Source organism: Ostrea edulis, chromosome 7 (genome assembly GCF_947568905.1).
Source record: "Ostrea edulis chromosome 7, xbOstEdul1.1, whole genome shotgun sequence".
NCBI classification, from domain to species: Eukaryota; Metazoa; Mollusca; class Bivalvia; order Ostreida; family Ostreidae; genus Ostrea; species Ostrea edulis.
Window position 1 is genome coordinate 10,499,063 of NC_079170.1, and position 16,343 is coordinate 10,515,405.

A 16,343-nucleotide genomic window follows, 5' to 3' on the forward strand; every position below is an offset into this window, starting at 1 on the left:
CCCAACAACTGAATATTCTTAAACGTTTAGGCCCATTTTTGAACAGATTAAGGATGTATGCTACACCAGAGAAATTTGATGTAGATGAAAAGTGGAGGATATGTACAACAATATTTTGAAGTTGAAAATTTTCAAATTTACTTTATTTTGTCAAAAAATACAGTTTTAGTAGAAGGTAATCTGAAAAAAAATTAAAACCCCTGCTGGACTCGAACTTGCGACCTACAGTTCAGCAGTCGGTATTCTAACCTACTGAGCTACTCGGCTAGGTATGTTAATAGAAATGGAAAAGTCAAATGTTGCTGATATCGATTTTTTCATCCATGTTTTTAAAGGAAGTCAGCCATTATGACGATGTAGAGTACTACCTTAAGCAAACTTACAATTTTTCATACTTTTATTCTTAGTAATTTTAATTTTTGCCCTTTGGCCTGGCATTTTTGTACAGAGAAAAATTCCAAAAAGATAGAAAAAGTGCAGGAAAGAGCGCTTCGCTTTGTATACGATGATCTCAACAGCTCATATGAAAACTTATTGATTAAAGCAAAGGTGCCTTCTTTGCAGATTCGAAGAATGAGAACTATGGCGCTTGAAACTTTTAAGATTTTGAATAAACTGTCGCCCTCATGTCTGCACAATCTTGTACACACAACAAATTCAAAATACTCTTTTAGATACAATAACATTTTGGACATTCCACAAGTCAGAACATCAAAATATGGCAAGAGATCTTTTAAATTTGTTGCTGCCACACTGTGGAACAGCCTTCCAGACCATTTCAGGACTGAAAATAGCTCTCTCAATTTAAGAGCTTAATGCAGTCCTGGAGTGGTACTAAATGTTGCTGTTCTGCATGCAGATGATTGTATTTTCTGGTTTGCTCCTTTCAGTTGTAACTTTCTTTAGCTTATAATATTTATTTAAAATAACCATATTTTTAGAAATCATCTAGTTATTTTTAAATTCTAAGTTCTGTGTCTTAATCGTATTTATAAATTACTGCATGTAGATGTTGGTCGTTGGACAGAGAGGCGCTTGCCATCTCCGGCTAGGATCTATATGAAATACCAGATTGCATGAATCTTAAATATTGCTGCATGTTGTTTTATTATTTTAATGTTGATGTATATGTTTTATATTCGGTAAAAAGCTCTATAGAGCTTATGTTATTTGTGTTTTATACATTCCGAATTGAAATAAAGTTTTCTTATCTTATTATCTTATCTTATCTAATTAAAATCAGACTTCGTAGATCCCATCCTCGGAAACCCACGGTTGATTACGCTTCGTTTCTCTCTCCATCATCGTCGGAAACCCACGATTGATTACGCTTCGTTCCTCTCTCCATCACCCGTGGGTCCATTCATTCCTACTCCCTCGTTCTCATGAATAAATATTTTAAAATATCGTCCAATCAAAGTAACCGTTATAGTAATGGAACTCTTCTGTTTTTAAAGGTAGCACTAACTTAACTTTGCTACCACAGCAATTGTATACCGAAATTGGGGTGAAAGCGTCTTTTTGATTGGACAAATTCGCTTAGGGTTTTCCATGAGCGCCCAATCAAATTGCCTCATTAATTATTCTTGAGAACGAGCGAGTAGGAATGAATGGACCCACTGGTGATGGAGAGAGGAACGAATACATGTCCCCTCGTAACATCGCGACGTTATCACAATGTTGACAACAACAGGATGATTTGGATCTATAGATTTCTCGCTCAAGTGAGCTTTTCTGATCGCCTATTGTCCGTCGTCTGTCCATCTGTCTGTAAACATTTTACATTTTCGACTTCTTCTCCTGAACCACTAGGCCAATTTCAACCAAACTTGGCCAAAAGCATCCTTGGGCAAAGGGCTTTCAAGTTTGCTCAAATGAAGGGCCATGTTCCTTTCAAAGGGGAGATAATCACAAAAATAGGACGTGGTCATTTAAAAATCTTCTTCTCAAGAACCACTGGGCTAGAAAAGTTGAAATTTACATGAAAGCTTTCAGACATAGTGCAGATTCAAGTTTGTTCAAATCATGCCCCCGGGGGTTGGATGGGGCCACAATAGGGGATCAAAGTTTTACATGCAAATATATAGGGAAAATCTTTGAAAAATATACTTCTCAAAAACTACTGGACTAGAAAAGTGGAAATTTACATGAAAGCTTGCTGACATAGTGCATATTCAAGTTTGTTAATATCATGGCCCCCGGGGGTAAGATGAGGTGACAATAGGGGATCAATTTTTACATATAAAATATATAGGGAAAATCATTAAAAATCTTCTTCTGAAATATCAGTGGGCCAAAAAAGTTTACATTCACATGAAAGCTTCCTAACCTAGTCCAGATTCAATTTTGAAAAAATCATGCCCCCCTCAGAAGTAGGTTGGGGTCACAATAGGGATCAAAATTTTACATGCGAATATATAGGAAAAATCTTTAAATATGAACCACGGTGACTCTGGTGAGCGATGTGGCCCATGGGCCTCTTGTTCCCACATCCCCCCTCCCTCCTATAATCTTAGAATACTAGTTTTATATTTAAACAATAAAACGCAGGTTATTATTTTTTTGTGTGCAATTTTTTGCAAACCTTTATCATCCGATAAAACAGCAAAGAAGACATTTCCTTGTTTAAATAACCCCGATGTGTTGAATGCTGCCCAGTCTTACAATCTGATATATCAAATTTTTGATATTCACTCAGTGTAATGTAGACAGTAATTTTAATCAAACTAATATTTTACTACATCAATAGTCTTTACATGAAATACATATTGCGAGTACACGTGATCATGGCGGAGTGGTACAGCATTTCTCGACATCCAGTTGTAAAAACAAAATAAAACAGAAGAAAGTAAATTTCTTATTTCCATACAGTTATATTGGATTACTCCCTCAGTGTGTATATCTAATTACTAGTACCTATAAGTACAATTGTTATATCTAATTACTAGTACCTATAAGTACAATTGTTATATCTAATTACTAGTACCTATAAGTACAATTGTTATTTCATAGTTTTAAACTAATTCACGACATGCAATGTTAAACTGTCACAGTCCACGGAATGAATGGTAAAAAAAAAATATTTAGGTAGTGAATTACCTTCACAAAACATTTTATCCCCAACTGACCAAACAAATACTGCCCTAAGAAAATACCAGCATTACACCGTAAGGGTATATGCTTTAAAGGATTGACCAGTTCATTTTCATAGAGACAACACATTAGTTCGCAATAATCCAAAATTTAATGCAATTAAGGGAAATGCATAAGAAATTGAAAAGAGATTTACTCCAGCAATATTTTTCTTGATCCGCCAGTCAAAATCATAGTTATCGTCCTGTTTTCCCGAACACCCCAGGGATTTATTAATCACTGTAAAAAATTTCCTTCATTTGTAGAAAATTCCCAAATAGCAGAAATTCCCTACATAAGATTCTACAATGTACATGTGTATATGAATTTTGATAAAAAAAAAATTATATATATATTTATATATATATATATATATATATATATATATATATATATATATATATATATATATATTTACCGAACTCTAACAATATAAACAGTTATAAAAAAAAAAAAAAAACATATTTACCACAACATTTTCCTTTTAAATCACCTTTATTTCTGCATTATTCACAAATCTTTACTTGAAAATTCAATGAAAAAACATTACCCAAAACTAGAAATCCTACAAAAACATTACCCAAAACTAGAAATCCTACAAAAACATTACCCAAAACTAGAAATCCTACAAAAACATTACCCAAAACTAGAAATCCTACAAAAACGCTTTGTGCATTCCATGCATTAATGATCGCTCTGCAATGTTTTTTAAACCTTTGGTCACCCCTTGGTTGTCCATTGAACTGTGACTTTAAATACCCCCTTTATATGAAGAGAAATGAAGACCCTGTCTTTGTGTAGAAATCGGACGGTGTTAGATTGTTTGTAAGTATACAAATATTACTTATTTCATATATACTTGAGTTAAAAGGGGTTATGTTTGAATATTGCAAATCGCAGAACTTTACGTACTCATAATAATAGTGGTATTCTACCAGGGATCCTAAAATTCATACCCCTCGCACTGTAATAAACAAAACTTAATCCGAGATTCCTCTGATTTTTACCCCGTTTATGTTCGGGGGAGGGATGTAGGAATTCAGCTACACCTGGGCTGCGTTCACGGCCCTAGCGGTTACGTAGTGCTAGATAGCGCTATGAAATAGAACGAACATCTACATGTAGGCTAGCCCTACGTAGGATTAACAAGCATTCATTCACACAGTGTTCCCTAGCCTTAGCAGTTAGACTGGTCGCTACAACCATGAACGCAGTCCTGCTGGTGTCGCGAATTGACCTACCTTTTTTATTTCGCGGATCTACCTTCCAAGACGCTTCAGTAATGGATGATTATTCTACGGGTTATTTCTGACTAATGAAATGTTTTCACGAGCTTTGAAATAAAATTTTGGTGTCGCGACCCACCTTATATAAAGGCCCCAACACTCCGCTATTACGGAAACGGGAGGCTCGCATGTTAGTGAGATACATGATGATGCAAACTTTACATTCTTCGCCATCGATTAACCTAATATCACAATATGTGTGTAAAACACAAATGCCCCCGATAATGGTCAATTCCAAAGATGGCCAAGGTCACAAGGACAAATATCTTGGTACCAGTAGAATGATCTTGTCACAAGAAATGCTCATGTGCAATATGAAAGCTCGGGTATTTACCATTTAGAAGTTATGACCAATGTCAATTTTTTTTTAGAATAGTTCAAATGTCAAGGTCAAAAGGTTTAGTACGCATGGAAAGGTCTTGTCACAAAGAATACTCATGTGAAATACCAAAGCTCTAGCACTTACTGTTCAAAAGTTATTAGCAAGGTTAAAGTTTCAGACAGGATGACAGAATGACGGAGTGACAGGTAGGACAAAAATAATATGCCCCCGGATCATTGATCTCGGGGGCATAAAAAGGAAAACTTTATGTAGCGTTTTTTCTCCTGACTTTGAAAATAGATCTCAGTCCTCATCTAAACTGCATAAGCCAGGTACCCTCCAAGAACACGAAAATACCCAAAATATCAGGTGAACAAACTACAGTTAATGACCAAAACTCTGTTCTTCAATCTGTAATGGAAGGCGTGAGTTTTACCGTAAACACAGTCCCGCATTCATGAACCAGTGAATTGCGGCCATTGCAAAAACTTGTTGCCGAGATGGTTGTTGATCAGTTACAGGTGGTAATTCTGAAGCGAACCTCATATAAAAAAAACTAATTGATACCAATTTACAGCTCGCGATAAAACCTATCAGTGAAATGGCGAAAACAGAATTCAAGGACCAATAAGATAAATTATCACACCAGACTGACAACGTGAATGACAAAATTGACCATCTCCAATTAAAAAAAGTCAAACATCAGTCCCTAATTGAGAACACGAACAATATTCTACACGCAGATGTCTTAAATCCCTGCTTTTACCCATACCTAAACAAGGCCCCATTTATGAATTCGATGCATCCCAAACTGTAACTGTAAACTGCAACAAAAACTTGGGAAATTTTGTTGTGAAGATTTTTCTCCAACACACATACTAGGATCATCGAGGCAGGAAAAAACATCAATCATAGCCCGTTTTGTGTGTCTAGAATATTGTTCGTGTTCTCAATTAGGGACTGGTGTTTAATCTGAAAACTCAGGACATTTGAAGATGAAATGAGAAACATTTTCAGTATGGTAACCCTTGACTTGTGAAGATAGTGAGAGGTAACAAATCAACAAACCCTGACTTGTGAAGATGTTTTGTTTTTCAATTTCTTTATTTCTTTGAACCAGCTGCTCATAAATTCGATACCAAAGACAGAATAACTTTTTGTAACCATAAATTAGTAATAGAAACTGGTAGATGGCAAAATGTTGAAAGAAAATGCATTTTTTGTGACAAAAATGACTTAGGAGATGAGTTTCATTATATTTTAGTTTGTCCACACTTACGTTTGTACAGAAATCATTTTAATTTGGAAAACAGAACAAATGCTAATACAATTAAATACAAAAATCTGTTTCAATCTAAAAATACTATCACTTTGAAAAAATTGTGTAAATTTATCACTTATATCAACACTGATTACTTAACTTTCATGCGCTAGTCCTCCAGAATATGTACATTGCATCATGTACATGTTCTTTATGTACTATATATGCATAGGTGCATAATGATATTTCATATGTGGGTTGGTTATGAGTAGAAGAGGACCCCTATTGTTTTTCAGGTCAAGGGTCAATCTACTCTGGACATAGGAATATAATGTCCGCTCAATATCTTAAGAACCCTTTGCTTGAAAGACATCAAACTTGGCACACTGGTACATCCTAAGGAGTAGATGACCCCTATTGATTTTGAGGTCATATGGTCAAAGGTCAAGGGTCAAACTGGGCATAGGAATATACTGACCATTCAATGTCTAGAGAACCCTTTGCTTGACAGACATCAAACTTGGTACACCAGTACATCTTCAGAAGAAGATGACCCCTATTGATTTTGAGGTCACATGGTCAAAGGTCAAGGGTCAAACTGGACATAGGAATATAATGTCCGCTCAATATCTTGAAAACCCTTTGCTTGACAGACATCAAACTTAGTACACTGGTATATCTTCAGGAGAAGATGACTCCTATATTGATTTTGAGGTCACATGGTCAAATTTCAAGGGTCAAACTAGACATGGGAATATACTGTCTGCTCAGTATCTTGAGAACCCTTTTCTTGACAGACATCAAACTTTGTACACTGATACGTCTTCAGGAGAAGATGACCCTTATTGAGTTTGAGGTCACATGGTCAAAGGTCAAGGGTCACACTGGACATAGGAATATACTGTCCATTCAATATCTTGAGAACCCTTTGCTTGACAGACATTAAACTTGGTACACTGGTACATCTTCGGGAGTTGATGACTCCTATTGATTTTTAGCTCACATGGTCGATAGGAAGATATTGTCTGCTCAATATTTTTAATTGATGATACTACTCTCAATTAAATGATGTGTGTGTATAACCCTTTTCAATTTTGCACCATGGGGGGGGGGGGGGCATATGTGTTTTACAAACATCTCTTGTTATTTTTTTACTAGATGAAATCCCGTGCAAGCACGGGAAATCACAATTAAATGGTTGTCTGTTTTAGTGCGTGTTTGATTGTTGTGCACATGGATTGAATGAACGATATCTTTAACCCAAATGATTTTTAAGAACAATTTTTGAATAATTGTGTGTATTATCTATGTTATTTATTGATATCATATACAGTAAATAAAACTTGATTATTAGAAAGTCACTTGGAGCTCCAAATTAAATGTTCCGTATGTAACATAAATGATCTCTCTCCGAATTGAAAATTAGATAATGATTTTACGAATGCAATTGTAATCCGTCATGCTGAATAGTTGACCAAAGACAAAATGAACGTTCGTTCTCAGTATTGCAAATGTGTTTATAATGGTAGTTTTTGTCCAGTGCGACACATTCCGGGCAAAATTATGAATACACGTCGTTTCTTCTCGTCAAACACCATAATCAATTAAAACATAATGCACTATATTAATGGCAAACAGAAAAACTGCTATATCGTAAACAATGGCCTGATTTCTTGAACATTGTCAGGTAGTGTACAACCTAATTTTGGTAAAATGTTTTGAGGAGCAAACTTCCCAGAAAAACCCCTGGCCATTCGATATCGAAATCGAAAATTGATATATCAATAGATTTTTAAATACGATATTCATCTGATATTTTCGATTTCGATATCGAATGGCCAGAGGCTGTTCTGGGAAGTTTGCTCCTTAATATGTCAGATCGTTGGTCTCAGGAGGGGAGGGGGTGTCCTTCGTTGAAGTAATATAATGTAATATAATTATAAATCTTCATAAAATGATAAATGTGGGCCTAATCAAAACTATTATAAGTATAACTAACATTGAACATTCTGCACAATTTTTTGCTGATAATATTGTAAACTAATCGCAACGTCTTGGCCTGCCGGAAAGGCCCGAGAATGTGCGATTGGTTGTAGACCTATAAGCATCTATAGTGTTCAAGACTAAAATCACAGATTGAAGAAACAATATTAATAGGCATATTTTATTTATTCAAGAATTATCAAAACTTCTTTTTTCTGTATGATCAAAATCAAGCATCGATAAACAACTCATATACTTCAAATCGTAACGGTACTGTCTTACTTGTCATTAAAAAGAAAAGGGAAAAAAATGGCTTAGATCCACGAAAGCGGGTCCGCCACTGTTCTCTCATTTTTGCTATTTCAGGGTTGCTTTCGAAAGCGAAAGTAGGTGTTTAATTAATTTTACGACATTTACTAATCAATTAAGATTCTATTATAGCTGACGGACTTCACCTCACACATGGAACAATATCAAAGGTGTGAGCAGTAACTCTGGAGCAAGCGTTTCGGAGTTTATTGGCAAAATTTGTTAATTCATAATATAAATGTAGGCCTCTCATAATTTTTAACCGTATTTTTCAATGGAGTGTAACCGGAACCACACATATTATTTTATTTGGCCTAAAGATAATTTATTTCGCAATTTGTTGTGAAAAATAGGATGATTGTGTAATTCTATTTGTTGTCAGAAAATCGATCTTGATTTTCCTCTGACAGATACCAACCAAAGTCAATTTGGCAACAAGCTTTCTTTGTATTTCTAAGGAGTGTCACACGTGACAATGTTTATGTAATACAAAGCAAAAAAAATTTATATTGTAAACATGAATTCCTACAATATATACCAGAGGTATCCGCTACATCTTTTTCTTCATAGTAAGTAAGTTTGATCAAAAACTTGCTACAAACAATTTTTTACCTCCTTTTGGAGAGTTCCAATTTTTACAGTTTTTGACAAAATTTGGTCACATTTGAACGTTTCCTTGGAGTATTTATTGATATACTTATTTACCGACACGGTGCACCTACAGCTTTAATCAATGTGTGACTCCTTGATCTCTAATGTTGCTAATTTTACATGTTGTGCAAATCTATTCACATTTTTAAAAAAATAAGTTTGAATTGTTTGTGGCAAGTACAAAGCCGGTGACACTGAATAAGATCACGACAAACAGATTTTGTTATTAAGCCGTGCAAAAATGAAATCCAATGCGTAGAGAAGAAACGTTTTCATCTTTTATCATAAATATGTTGTAATATCAAATAATGACTTTTTGGCAAGAACGTGATTATGTAACAGAACGTGTCGTTGGTTAAACTCGAAAGTGAAAGAAAACTGAACTTTTCTTGGATTGAATAAATGCGGGGGGGGGGGGGGGGGGGGACTTCTGTAGGTCTAAAAATTTACAGAAACTTGAACCTTGTGTAGCGCGTTGGATATATAAATCTTTTTTATATCAATAATAGAAATATTCATTCCTTGGATATTTTCGATGTTTATCAAGTTCCTTACATCATGTAACTATATTTTTTAGAATCAGTTCAGACGTAAAAAGGAGGGGGGTATTAGCTACGGTACAGGGGTACAGGGGGGAGGGGGGTCGTCATTAACCACGGTTACACAAGAAGCTGAATGAGTGATTCAGTTGAATGACATTGAATGTCCCTATTATTCCAACCTCTTTATCCTCATCATGTGTAATGTTAGTGTAAAGTGAAATGACATCCCTGGTCACAAGGAGGGTATGGTCTGGCAGACCTGATGAAGGGGTTTTATTTCGGTAGTCAGCCGTGTCCTCCAGGAGAACGGTGAATCCTCTCAATGTCATTAAAATTAGACTTTAATATTCCGCTTCTCTGTGACACACTTCACATCAATGCAAGTTAAAATTCCGCTCCTCTACTATGCAATAAAATACTTGTATTGTTCAAAGTGCACTGTAGAGGAGCAAAAGTCTAATCAGATTGTAAATCTTCTACATGCTGACGTCAATCAATCAATTCAGAAATTTTCTCCATGAAAAAAAAAATAAATCCAAGCAAATTCTATTCTCGAGTCTTGTTACGAAAATTTAGTGATACTAAATGACAAATGGATTTTACATATTAAAAATCAAATGTCATCACTTGGTTTAAACTATATACAGTCAGAAAATCACGTAGACTTTCAATGTTTTTCTGTTATAAAGCAAAGACTTTTAGATGTATATAAACAAAATATCTTTTGAAAATATTATTAGATCTTCAAAAGGCCACTTATATCAACACCTTATCGATAATTTCTGTTTGCAAAGATATCTAACAAAATCCATGAATAAAAAAATCACAGAAGGTTATTAACTAAATTTAGGTTGCATTTTGTCTAACCATTTATTGAATATTGAATTAGGTAGATACTACAACATAATCAAATTTAATGGATTATGTACATGTTGTGATCTCCATGATATTGAGGACGAATTTCATTTCATATTGAAATGTCCACTGTATAACGATTTGAAGGGGGGGGGATTGACAAAGTATTACTATTCTAGACCAAATGTTTTTGAATTAATTCAATTATTAGCTACTAGTAATGTCAGCGATTGGTTGAAATTGGGAAATTTTTTTAGCGTTGCTATACTATTAAGAAAATGTCACATTGATGTTTAATTATTTACCTGTTTACTTTGTACGTTCACTCTCTGAATTATCTTCAATTATCCTGGTGCTCAATTGTGATGAGCCAGTTGGCTCAAAGAAATAAAGAATTGTATTGAAAAATGGGATGTCCAATTGCATTGACTATTGGACGGTCTGACATGTTTTAATCCGTTAATAACATTATTCGGATATACCGTTAATTGTTATCGCATTTCACTGGACGAATAGAACGTCTCCTAATTTGCCCCCCCCCCCTTTCCGAGAAAATATGATTATCAATTACATGTATATGGAATAGCAATGCAAAAACACTGTGTCAGGGTGGAATACGTTTTCCTTAGATCTTGCCCATACTGTAAATCGTGCAATAAATACAATTGTAGATTTAGTGCCAACTTTTTTGTATATCTTTTTCTAACTATTTCCATCTTTTGTAAAACCTGAGGAAGGGAAAGGTCTTCCCCAAAATATCACTGTCTAATTGTTCGTGGCGTTGGTCATGTTAGTGTTGTGTACAATGTTTGTATTCAACATTGTATCGCCGATACTTTACGATATTGGGTGTTGTTGGAATCGATTGATAGAGAGAGAGAGTGAGAGAGAGGAGAGAGAGAGGGAGGAGAGAGAGGGGGAGGGAGAGAGAGAGGGGGAGGGAGAGAGAGAGGGGGGAGAGAGAGGGGGAGAGAGAGAGGGGAGAGAGAGAGGGGGGGGGGGGAAAGAGAGAGGAGAGAGAGAGGAGAGAGAGGGAGAGAGACATTCTTTATGCCTCTTTTCTTTCCTTTTAATCTTATTTTAAATTAAAAAAAAGTGACAAAGAAAGATGTACTTTAATGTAACGTCTTCAGATGATTCGATTCAAATTGGAAACTAAATTGCACAATTTGCTAAATTCAGGTGGAAGATATAATCATCACGCTTACCCCATTATCTGACTAAACGACCTTGTGTTGACTTTGTGTTGAGACACCAACTAATAATAAACTTGTGCATACCTGTACATGTACCGTGTCAATAGCTGGGGCCACTTCGTCACCCGGGATAATTGTACTCTAGACGTATTGGATAATGCTATTTGGAAAAGAGCTTTTGAATTAAATTAAAAAATTTGATGTAAGTTTGTTCATTCAAAAACAAAAGATCTGCAAGAGAAGAGTCTTTATTACACGCATGTATTATTTGCTAAATGTATATATATATAATAGATTGAATTGAATTGGTCACAATTGTTTTAGTAATTTGACAATATTCCAAACCCATCTACGTACAGTAAGTTCTCCCGTTTATTATGTCAGATAAACATGCACACATTTTATGCATTGGTGTATCATTTTAGAAAATTGCCAAAAAATGGGAAACCTCTTATATAAATGATATGGACCTTTAAGAAAAACTATTTTCTGAAAGTATCTAACCCTCTATTGTAAACAAGTTTGTTTGACATAAATGCACGGACCTTTTGGAGAGGTGGCCATAGTAGGTTCTAGGCAGTTTTGTGGCAGTAAACAAATCTGCCTTCTGATTATCATAGCAGATTCTTCGACTTATCGTTTGGCTGAAAGGGATAACGCGAATAAAGACTCAAAATGTTTGTTCAATAGCAACACCTGCAAAACGTGTAAGTTAGCCGTATTGACTGATTCGTTCTGTTTTTCATATAACAAAACAATTATTGACCGTCTATTCGGGCAAAATTGATTACGTCAGCCCACTTGTGACCTCCGCTCCGCGCGTCCGGCGATATTTCGGCATTGTATACATTGTATATTTTATTAGAAATTCTACTGTTCGGAGTATTTTTAGTTTATGCACTATCCTTTCATAAATAAAAAACCCATCAAAATTGGATTCGTTTCTACTGGACAGATGTTATATTTTTAGATATTAAAGAATTCTGCAGTGTTTATATTTTTAGACATTCTGCAATATGGTGTATTATTAGATGTGTTCGTAACGTTGTTCCGCGCTTTTATGATAGAGACGTCATCCTTATACTTCTATGACCCTCACCGAGTGATTTGCATTATTAGATATTATAAGTTTTCATCTCCGTGTAAATTTTTTCATCTCCATGTAGAATTAACTGTTTGCTGGTCTACTCTGACGTTTGTTGTGCCTATGGCTTCTAGCTTATATGGATATACATATGATTTATGTAAATAGTGATTACAGCCTTTCTTTTCATGTGCTATTATAATATAGGGTTATTGAACTTATATTGGTGAATATTAGCACGAGTTGGCTGTGAAAATGCCAATATTCACCTATATAAGTTCAATAACCTTTTTATTATATAGCTTAAGTGTTTAGTTGTTAAATTATATCCCTCTTCACTCAAACTACTCCAAAACAGACGAGAATTCATCAATATTGGCATCCAAGGTGAAAGTGTGCAATAACAGCATGCATTTTTTAACTGTTCAATATTTAACCCGTCATTAATGCATGAAGCTAACTGATTTTGTAAATGGGGACATCATAATTTATGTACAGTAAAACATTTTACTTAAGTAAATATCAAATACCGGCTCTGTCAGATTCGGAAGACCGTCGTCTGCCATTTTGGCTTGTTTACGTCGTTACGGTAACGTCAATATTGAACGCTCATACTCGGAATGTTTCGGGCGCATACAATTTACGCAATGCAAAGTTAGCGTTCAATAAATTCTCAGGATATTGAACGCTAACATTCTCTAGATTTTACGCAGATATTATAATTGACTATTTATTAGCTATATAATAATATACTTTATTTTTCGATTAAAGAACTGACCTGTTATATAGGATAATTACCCCCCCCCCCCCTTATTGTTTTAGTGTGAATTCTTCTCCTTCCGCTTCTCATACAAATTTTGCCCGGACCATATGTTTTTTTGTGTTTTGACATGGGCCTTTGATATTTGGTATGTTGGTAATTTGAATTTATTAATGTTCACAACACTGTTCCTTGGTTGAAGCACAGATACATATAGGTGACTGTTATATACCGTAACTCTTCATTTTCCACTTTAAAGGTGATCCCTGAAAAAAGGGATATTTTTTTTTAATTATGGAAAATTGAAGGGAGACATGAGTTTTAGTGTGCTAAAACAATATATTTTAGTTATGTTTACAAAAAGACACAAGTTAAGTGCAACATATGAATACAAATGATGCATATGCTGAGTTTATTCATATAATGTAATGTAACACTAGTGTATGATTTTTTCCTTGTATCTTGAAATCTTCCCGTGTGTGTTATTAGCTCACCTGAGCTGAAAGCTCAAGTGAGCTTTTCTGATCGCTTTTTGTCCGTCGTCTGTCTGTCTGTCTGTCTGCCTATCTGTCCGTATGTCTGTTAAACTTTTCACATTTTCGACTTCTTCTCCAGAACCACTGGGCCAATTTCAACCAAACATGACCAAAAGCATCCTTGGGTGAAGGGCTTTCAAGTTTGTTCAAATGAAGGGCCATGTCCCTTTCAAAGGGGAGATAATCACAAAAATGCAAAAATAGAGTGGGGTCATTTAAAAATCTTCTCAAGAACCACTGGGCCAGAAGAGCTGAAATTTACCTGAAAGCTTCCTGACATAGTGCAGATTCAAGTTTGTTCAAATCATGGCCCCCGGTGGTAGGATGGGGCCCCAAGGGGGGATCAAAGTTTTGCACACAAATATATAGGGAAAACTGTAAAAATCTTCTTCTCAAGAACCACTAAGCCAGAAAAGCTGAGATTTACATGAAAGCTTCCTGACATAATGCAGATTCAAGTTTGTTCAAATCATGGGCCCCGGGGGTTGGATGGGGCCACAATAGGGGATCAAAGTTTTACATACAAATATATAGGAAAAATCTTTAAAAATCTTCTTCTCAAGAACCACTGGGCCAGAAAAGCTGATTTTTACATGAAACCTTTCTGACATAGTGCAGATTCAAGTTTGTTCAAATCATGGCCCCCGGGGATAAGATGGGGCCCCAAGGGGGGATCAAAGTTTTACACACAAATATATAGGGAAAAACTTTTAAAATCTTCTTCTCAAGAACCACTAAGCCAGAAAAGCTGAGATTTACATGAAAGCTTCCTGACATAATGTAGATTCAAGTTTGCTCAAATCATGGGCTCCGGGGGTTGGATGGGGCCACAATAGGGGATCAAAGTTTTACATACAAATATATAGGAAAAATCTTCTTCTCAAGAACCACTGAGCCAGAAAAGCTGATTTTTACATGAAAACTTTCTGACATAGTGCAGATTTAAGTTTGTTCAAATCATGGCCCCCGGGGGTAGGATGGTGCCACAAGGGGGATCAAAGTTTTACATACAAATATATAGTTAAAATCTTTTTCTCAATAACCACTGAGTCAGAATAGCTGATATTTACAAGAAAACTTTCTGACATAGTGCAGATTCAAGTTTGTTCAAATCATGGCCCCGGGGGTAGGATGGGGCCACAAGTGGGGGGGGGTCAAAGTTTTACATACAAATATAGGAAAAAGCTTTAAAAATCTTCTTCTCAAGAACCATTGGGCCAAAGAAGTTGACATTTACATGAAAGCTTTCTGACATTGTGTAGATTCAAGTTTGCAAAGGGTAGTTTGGGCCATAATAGGGACTAAGGTTTTACATGCAAATATATATGGAAAGTCTTCAGATATGGGCCAAGGTGACTCTGGTGAGTGATGTGGCCCATGGGCCTCTTGTTTAAAATTGAAAATGCATGAGGGTATGAACTGCGTCGCTTTACACCGTAATACATCACGAAGCGCGTTAGTGTTAGCGCGCTACTGTTAGCGCGTTAGTGTTAGCGCGCTACTGTTAGTGTTAGCGCGCTAGTGTTAGCGCGTTACTTCATGTATTTTCACAAATGAAATTGATTTTTTATGTTTACTTTCATATCCGTCGGAATATTTCTAGTCATTAAAATAGACTTACTATATTTATCAAGATTAATACGCACATCGTTCACATTCATGAGGAAATGGCCATCATTTCAATTGGTAAAGATATCGTTAGTAAAAGCATTGGAAATGCAAATATTTCCGTTTCTCTTGGGTTCCGCAAATAGAAATGAAACCATAATAGTTTACATCGGCCTATGTTGCTTATTTCGGAACCTCTCTTTTTTCAGTGCTCAATCATGCCACATTTCCCACGTGACAATTCTATCACTGATTGTAGTCGCTCCGATTCCGTATTTTTGATGAGTTTGGCCCAAGTAATATTACTTTTTATGTACTTTCGTACTTTCGGCATAATATATTTAATTATTCATTTTTTTTAAACTTTGTTCTTTACGTTGCTGAGGGTGAATTCGTTGAATACAGGGTTGTTGTTTTTTCTTCTCAATATGCCATTTGTTTTCTCTGCCCAAACAAATGAACACAATAAAAATACCCCGCGCAAGGCCTCTTTAAATGTCAGACCGCCTAAGTCGTTTCTTTTTATCAAGGCCCGTGTACGGAATGGACAATTTTGTAATACATATCAATTACTGAGCAGACTTTTAATACTAGAATAATTTGCTTGTCAAATGCGCGACACGTTAGGGTGCAGAACATGCGGAGTTGAAAAATTATGTACAGTTTTTGTAAATTTTTAGAAAGTGAAATTATTGACAACAATACTTCTTCAGAGCTACAAATGCGAAGTTTGTTTGTGTTCTGTATGCTGATGGCGTCTTATGGTTCCGGAAGCAGCAGTCATTCTACCACGGTTCTGGTAGAGATCAAAGAAATAC

The 16,343-nt window shown here is 35.6% G+C and overlaps 1 protein-coding gene across 6 annotated transcripts in view; it reads left to right on the forward strand.

The window, feature by feature from the left end:
• The window catches only part of LOC125654323 (beta-1,3-galactosyltransferase 5-like), a 54,845-nt gene that overhangs the window by 23,662 nt on the left and 14,840 nt on the right, over positions 1–16,343 (forward strand). The window contains exon 1 of one of the 6 annotated variants that reach the window (XM_048884255.2): positions 3,939–3,957. The exons of the other annotated variants lie outside the window; for them this stretch is intronic. The gene's annotated coding sequence lies outside the window, so the exon portion shown is untranslated. Of the gene's footprint in view, positions 1–3,938; positions 3,958–16,343 lie in introns of those variants that run through there. 6 annotated transcript variants of the gene reach the window in all.